This window comes from Diuraphis noxia, unplaced genomic scaffold (assembly GCF_037042655.1).
Source record: "Diuraphis noxia isolate RWA-SAM2 unplaced genomic scaffold, SU_Dnox_SAM2 contig0005, whole genome shotgun sequence".
NCBI lineage: Eukaryota > Metazoa > Arthropoda > Insecta > Hemiptera > Aphididae > Diuraphis > Diuraphis noxia.
Window position 1 is genome coordinate 43,153,184 of NW_028301715.1, and position 8,778 is coordinate 43,161,961.

Here is an 8,778-nt window from a genome sequence, read left to right on the forward strand (position 1 = left end):
GCTATAAAACTTCGTTAATAATTATTCAACTATTTTGCATGTTTGTCTAAACTTTAATCTGAAAATTAATCATTTTTAACTTATTTAATTTTAGAAAAGACAATTTTGTCCGTCTAAAGCCACACAAGTATTGTGACAACAATAAATCTCCTGAAAGACAACATCGAAGGCATAATTCAAATTCCGACAACGATGATCGTAGAAAAAGACCAAGGCAAGTCAGATGCTGATCACGTATGGGGTTCTAAAGACTCATCTAGTAAAAAAAATCTGTAGTGAAAAAAGAAGAACCAAATTTTGAAACTACTGGCAAGTTAGCTGAGGATACAAATTTAAGGCTTTTAATGGCATAGTTATTAAGTATAGTGAGCCAGCTGAGGCAAGAAAACCAAAACGACATTGGCGATTATACCCATTTAAAGGAGAGAAGCAATTACCTGTATTACACATACACAGACAAAGTGGATATTTACTTGGGCGTGATCGTAAAGTAGCAGATATACCGATTGATCCGTCTTGCTCAAAACAGCATGCAGTTCTTCAATACAGATTAGTTTCTGCCAAAAAAGACGGACGCCATATAAGATGTAATCAGCCATATATTATTGATTTAGAGTCGGCTAATGGAACTTATGTTAATAATCAACGTATAGATTCCAAAAAATATGTAGAATTGATGGAGAAAGATGTCATTAAGTTTGGGTTTAGTTCTAGAAAGTATGTGCTTTTACATGAACATAGCACGGATTCTGGAGATAATGATAGTCTTGCTGAAGATAATTCCAATGAGGAATCAAATGTAGCTTGAATGCAAAACTTATTTTAAGGAATTAGGAAGTTTTCTTAATTTTTTTAAACTGTAAATAAAGCAAACGAAGATCAATGTTTGAATTCTTGTATTTAAAATAATTACCTTTGCATAATTAAATATAACTTTTTTTATGTGCCTACCTATATAATACAATGAATATTTTTGTAAACATCTTCATAGTTCATAACAGTTATATTACATACTAAGTAATGAAATATTAAATTTTATAATCATCTGTCTGTTATTAACATTAATTAATACTTACTAATTTTTCATACCTATGTTAAAATCTTAGAATTTAAATATAAGTATGCACATTTTTATATTGTAGATACATAGTTTAAACAAAGTCTTAACTTTAGTGACAACATATAATTTAAAATGTTCCTTAATAAAACAAAATAATGTTAATAATGTTCAATTTCAATATTTAAAAAAAAATATATCACTCCTGTCTCTTTGGTTAATACATAAAAATTGAAATGTTTTTGATTGATAAAATAATATTGAACCTCAGTATCTATAAGAATTAATTATCTTCAAAAACAAAGTTATTGGCTGTAGGTAGTAGGTACTATAGAAAATCTCTTTGATAGTTTCCTGGCAAGTGGCAGTTATAGTATTCTCCCAAAGATATTTTTATATTATTATGAACAAGTTTCAAATGAGTGTATAGGAACTCAATATATCGGAGACCATCGTATTCATTTGATTTAATTTTGCTAATTATTTTATACTACTTAATCTATATTGATAGCTAGTTAGATATTAATTAATATTTATAATCTGCGAGTTTTTAGAAATGGGTCGAATAGTTGTGAGCACTACAATTCCATTGATGTTCAGTAGTTGTATTTTACTACGATGGATCACAATATTATGGTTTATCAAGCTCAGGTTTAACAGACATTTACAAAGAAACAACTGGTATACATTTTTTTCAAACACAATACTCTGCTTAAATTAAGTTTTAAAATCTGAGGGTTGTGTTATACCATATAATGAGCATTAGAGGATGTTGTACGTCTTGCTGTATGAACTTTTGCGTACCTACATAGGCGGCAACTAGGGGGGGGCATGAGGGTGCAGTTGCACCCACGACAATTTTTCTGGGGGAGGGGGGCAAAAGTATAATTTTACACCCACACACAGACAATCACAACACTAAAAAATTATTTTATTATTTTATTGTTAACAATTATACTGATATAATGTAATTTTGATAATAAAAAATAACCATGGATCATTTCAATATTTTATATCTGATTACTCAATTATTAATTGTACGGACTAAAATCTTAGTCCGTGATAAAATGTTAAAATAATAATAATAATAATATGATAATAATTAAATAATGCGGGAAGCTAATTCGTCACTAGATAACGATATGGTTCAAAATAGATCATATTGTTTATGTCAAAATAAAAAGTTGTTTTTTAATAATATTTTTACATATTCATGTACATATTTGAAATACAGAGACCTAATTAATAGTTATTAATAAAGAATTTTTTTAACTAAATTTGTTGTAGTAATAGTTGTTATACATTAGGGTGTACTGGAGGGGCAACTTCCCTATGGATTTGTGAATGTTATTACCATAAACGTTTGCACCCACATAAGTTTCTACCAAGTGCCGCCTATGCGTACCTATATAATATAACATAAATTAAAAATGCTCATAACTTCCTAAAAAACTGAATCATCGTAAAAAAACATCTACAAATACAGATCCTGCGTTCATACGATCAACTTTCACAAGAGGTCAACTTGCTCATCTAATTTTTCAACTAACAAATCTGCACGTGATTTGCTGAGAGTAAATTTGCCATGTTACGCGCTTGCAAGACGGAGACAGCAATTTCCAGTGTTATAACGTAGGTACTTTTAAAAGGATGCTACACCCAATTATTATGTACTATGTTGTCTCCGTCTAACAATTAATTTAAATCATTGCAAAAGCTGTTTAGCGCGAAAAAATATCGAGAAAGCTACAGTTATAAGCATAATTAAGAAATTAAATTTTCACCACATAAAAATGACAACTTTAATTGTGGTGTATCATTTTTATTTTTTCGATATCGGAACTATCAAAAAAGTTATTCAGTTGAAAAAGTATTTTTATTTTAATTATTAAATGAGAAATATAGGAAGTACAGAAATTTAAAAATCACAAATTCAAAGTAGATCACTAATAAATATAATGGTAATTGGTAAATAAATATGAGAAATACCTATGCAATTGTTAAAATTAAGTAGATACATGTACCAATAATTATTGTACCTTTCATCGTTGATTTTCGATTACGGTTGAAGCGTTGTAAAACGACATTTTTCCGCCCAGGTGGAGATATAGTGGGAATCTTCATAGTGCTGGGCAATGAACTGGAAATCCTCAAATGCGCTGGGTATATGGCCCTTCACAACCAGACACAGTAATCTATACCACGATTCTTATACAAAACCTAATTATAAACTTTTGGTTATATATCTTATATTCATCATATGATTTTGAGCATCAATATTTTCAAGAAAGAAATTGGAATGTATCGATACCTATGTATCGTTCTAATTTTGAGTGTTCAAGAATGTTACGCGTTCAATATACAAGCGATACGTACCGGCCTGTATCGAGCTTAGACTTCGATCCGGGTAGGTAGTACCTACCTTGGTACTAGGTACGTAACTATTTTCAATCGATACGTATCGAATTCTTCTTGAAAATCTTGAATAACTCCTTTGCATTAGTTGCATTCGAATACTAGAATAGTCTGGCTGTTGCATATATCATTGCATTAATAAGGGAAATAAACACTTACACCGTGTCGTGACGTGTTTTTTTTAACAATCGTGTGCTTTCGTGGCTCGTGCCGTGCGTGCGTTTTTCATATGGTATACCAATGTTATGAATTTTGTACCTGATGGTGACATTTTTTAAAACTATTTTTTTAGTTACTTTCCACTTTCTGCACATAACTTACTGCAACCACGCGGGCACATGACCAAAATTTTAATGATATAATATTCAACTAGGTATGTGCGGTATCGTTTGATAATATAACGATCAACCATACATGTAAGTACCTTAATGGACCACATGGTTTAGCCATTTTGAGAAAATTAAATTACACGGCACAACTGGGTGTACGGCTTTATCTTTCGGGGGACAAAAAGATGGCAGATATGTGAGACTCGTGTGGAAAAACAATTTCAGTCTTGAGCGATGAAATATGGCCCTCACATACTGCAGAGTGCAGATCGTACCTCACACGTCGTTTGTAATTGAAATAGCTCACTTCTCATCAGCCTAATTGCTACACAATATAGGTAGGCAGTAAATTATACAAAAATAATTTTGATTCTAACTCAAATCATTATATTATAATATTATAATATTATTATTTTTTAGGAAATATCAACGATACAGTTTTGTGGCATTCGAGTACCTACTCATTTTATGTACAAGATGTTTTATATAATATGATTATTGATTTAATATTTAATAATATTAGATATTAATGACGGAAAGAAATCATAAAAGAACATCTCACGATGAAAATGAAATAATCCGTGCAAAAAACAAGACAAATCCGGTATAGATAATATTTGGTAAAGAACAAAAAAGTCACAAGTAAGTATTATATCTTTATTCTTTACAAGAACTTACTTTACTTATCCGTTATCCAACAATCCGTAGCTACAGGAAACATAATATCGTATTTAGAGCTGTCTGCTCTTTAATGTTTTGGACAATAACGTCAATAACCAGATAGCTCAATAGAATGTTATTATAATGAATACTAATTTCTGGTCAAAATACAATTGCAAAGTAGCTTCATAAATTAAAATTTTTATTTTTATTTTCTGAAAAGTTTTGAAAAATAGATTTGTGTGGTTTCTGCTCGACTTCTTCAAATATAATAAGTTATTGAAAAAAATGAGATCTATATATTAAAAAAAAATATATATATAAATAAAAAAGTTACAAGTAATAAGCTCGTTGGTAGGTAATATAATATAATATTATAATCATACGTAATTATTCTAATTATTGGAATTTTATATAAACTATTGGAAATACTAGTTCATAAATTATTATCCAGTATAGGTAGGTAATCTATGTATTACGATATTCATTCTGTTTTGCATTAATGAAATTCTGTAAATGGTTTATAAGTTATTGTTTACATAGGTTTCATCAATAAATACCATGGCAGGTAATAATGATGATTTAAAAAATAATCACAACGAATTATACATCGTGTAAAACCAATATTATAGTGTTATCTAATATTTACTAGGTGTTTCAACATAATTATATATTTGTTGCTTCATAAAAATCTTAAATTTTTAAATAATTATAATAATATTAATATATTTTGTCAGAATGTAGACTATACCTATACAATATCAGGTACCTGGGTACATTTATATAGTACTAAAATTATTAGAATTAGATTATATTATTATTATACAGATAAAAATTTAAAATGATCACGTATGGACATAATGTTTTAATTAAATTAAAATATTTATTTTATCACATATTATTTTAGTTTATCATAAATTCATCTGATTAAGTACGGTAATATGTTATACATAACTAGATGTTTCTTTTAAGTTTAAATAATATTAGATAATAAGTTATTTATATACTGTCTTATACACTTATATATTACTATAGTTAATATTTTTCAAGCCTACTTCAAACATAATTAAACGTTTAACTTGAACAGTCCTATATTCTAATTTTATTATAGTTACTATTTTAAATTCATCGTTGACGCCGATTTACGAAACGAAACATAAATATTCCAACCGTATCATACTATCATCATGCAGTATACTATATAGTAGAAGTTCACCTAGTTTTTATAATTTTTATAATTTCGTTAAAAAATAAAAATACTATTTTAATTATCTTTGAAAATATACTTAAAAATATAAACTAAACAAGTATAGGTAGTTAAAAACTAAAGATAAACCGTTGTAAACAGTGTGAACAGATAAGTTTATCGGTTTTAGAATAGGTACATTTGAGTTGTGTTAATACGCTTTTTATTTTAGACCATTTAAACAATTTAAAAATTATAATAATTACAACATTTTTGATAATTATAGGATAGTGTACTATATGGTGAAAATGATTTACTTTATGTACAGTTTAATTAATATGACATTATACATAAGAAGTTTTTTTGCCTTTCCAGTAATAAGTCTGATCTCGGATTACCTAACATCCTCTAATTTATAAAATTTATTTAACTAATATAATAATATGTCGGGACCATTTTTGTTGAAGTGGCTATGAGCTACACTACAAACAATATGTTGGAGTAATTTTCGACCTAAAACTAACTTAAAAGAAAATTGAGGGGTGAGTCAAATTACCTTCAAAAATGATATACCATTTTTCAAAAGAAAAAAAGTGTGGATTTAATTTTCCTTCATATACCTATATAAAAAACATATTTAGCCGATATTTTATCTGGAACTCGTGCGTTTTAGATTCTTTAACTATAATGGTCACTATTTAGATGAACCATTATGATCATTTTTTGATTTCCATTTTCTATATATTAGTAATGAAACGTTTAGACTACAAAAAAAAAAAATTTGAAAATCTTCTAATACCTACTTTGGACTTAACATATATTTTAACACGTGGTTTCATTCTGGAATTGACATATTTTTGTTTTTAGTATTCTGCAGTAGATGATTAAAATCGTCTGATCCTATAAAAACATTAAATTGATTAAATCTGAAGAAAAAAAATGTAATACATTTAGATATAAGTAGCTAGGTAGTCTTGGTGAAAAAATGATATGATGAAAAATCAAAAAAATATCGGAAGTTTATTTATACGTTGATATAGCAAAATGGGATTATCCTTTTCAATTCAATAACAATATTTTTACGTCGACCAATAGTGGCGTTGTAAAGTTAAAGTTTTTAGAAGGGTGTCAGATTTATAAAATTATGTAAAAACAAGAAAACACTGCAGGCTTAGTGGCTAGTGCCCACTGGTTAAATTTGCCGTAACTTTGTCCCCGAAGTTAATATATTTAAGTAAAATTTATGACAGTTTTGTCGGTTACGGATAATTTTGATAATTATTATTTTGCAATAATTTAAAAGTGACTTCCAATATTGCCAATAACTAGAACCGACCAAAGTGTTGGTGGTTGCAGCAGTGTTATGCGTAGTTTTATTATAATTATGATAAATAAATATGTTATTTTTAAGATTTTGCACTAGCTTCCCTTGAAATTAAGTTATCGATTGCATTATCAAATAAATTTTCAAGGTCAGACAAAATAAGTGAATCGTATTTAGTACAAATATATCAAACTTTTGTTTGTAAAATATTCACAATATGATGGTAAATAATACATTTATATATATTTTTTTCTCCAAATATCGCGATCGGCCCGATAAAGTATAAAAATAACATGTCAGATATTTTAATATTTATATTGATTATATTTTTAATTTATCAGTTATCATTTTATTGTCACTTAATAAAATTGGTACAGAAGATCATACCAACCAGTCAACTAAGATTTAGCCGCCAAAATATAAGGAAGTTTAGTTAGGTATGCAGTATTGTGCTCTTTCGTAATACAATAATTGATTGTTATACCACAACTATAGGTACTGCCTCAACTATTGAAGTGTCAAAAACGTAAAACAAATTTGAGTTCGGATAATACTTTCAAAACTAATGAAGTTAGTAATACTAAACTATGTTTTCTTATTTTGATAATTGTTTTAGAATTTTTTTATCGTATTTAATACAATATAATCTTTTAATTCATTGTTCATTATCATAAATTTATAACAATTAATGTTTAGAATAATATATTTTACTACAGGTATAGGCACCTACATAATAAGTTACTTGTATGACACATGATACATTATGGAGCTTATTGATACGAGTATATAGGTATTTAATTCGTGTTTATCATGTATCTTTATTGCAACACATGGACAAGTGCAAGCGATTCGGAAAACTCCCGAGAGGTTTCCTATGTGGCATTTGACCCGTATAAAAATGCTCGACGAGGTACACAATTGAGACAATTTTTTAAATAAATATATACATGTCTATTACTTATAATATTTTCTATTTCTTTTCACCAGTTTCACTTTTGCTCCGGCCACAACTCTTTTCATTTTACTGTATTTCAATTTACATATTAGTATTTTACACCTATGTCAGTCTATAAAGATTTATTCCATACATGTGTAGTGTATATACATAATCTACATTATATTGTATACATATTTACATAATCTAATAATACATCTAGTTTACCTACGCACTATACGCCTATTATACCATACACGAAAAAAATATTTGATAGTATATTTCATCAGCTGTATTTTGAATATTATGTAAATCCCTACTCTACTATATTATGTGTAATGTGTGTACGTATGCATGACACACACGCGCGCGCACACACAAATATAATATATATATATATATATAGGTACATATAGAATAAATCTAGAACTACCTAGTTCCGATCGAAAAGTTCGTCATAAAACACGGACTAAATAGTGCCATAATAATAAATAACAATGTACCTCCTATATAATAAAATAAAGATAATAATAATATGATGTATGGCGGTCGGCGTTAATAAACGATTTACCATAAGCCCTTTACACATGCAGCACGTATACACTATACACACGCACTGATTTATATTATTATTGTACTCCAATAGGCGGTGTTATTATTATATTATATACATAATATTTATACTACAGTCGATAAAATATATTTTATGTTTAATATAAAATAATATACACACATATACGTACGCAATATGGCACATGTGTGTGTGTGTGTGTGTATAGGACAGCTATTGAATTCGAATGGATGGCATTTACTTTTTAGTTCGTTCCGGCCAACGTAATAATATTATTGCCACCATTATACAGCCTCCCCATA

The 8,778-nt window shown here is 28.2% G+C and overlaps 1 pseudogene; it reads left to right on the forward strand.

Moving 5' to 3' along the window:
• Window positions 1-192: 192 nt before the first annotated feature.
• Window positions 193-808, forward strand: LOC107169694 (smad nuclear-interacting protein 1 pseudogene; annotated as a pseudogene).
• Window positions 809-8,778: the final 7,970 nt, after the last annotated feature.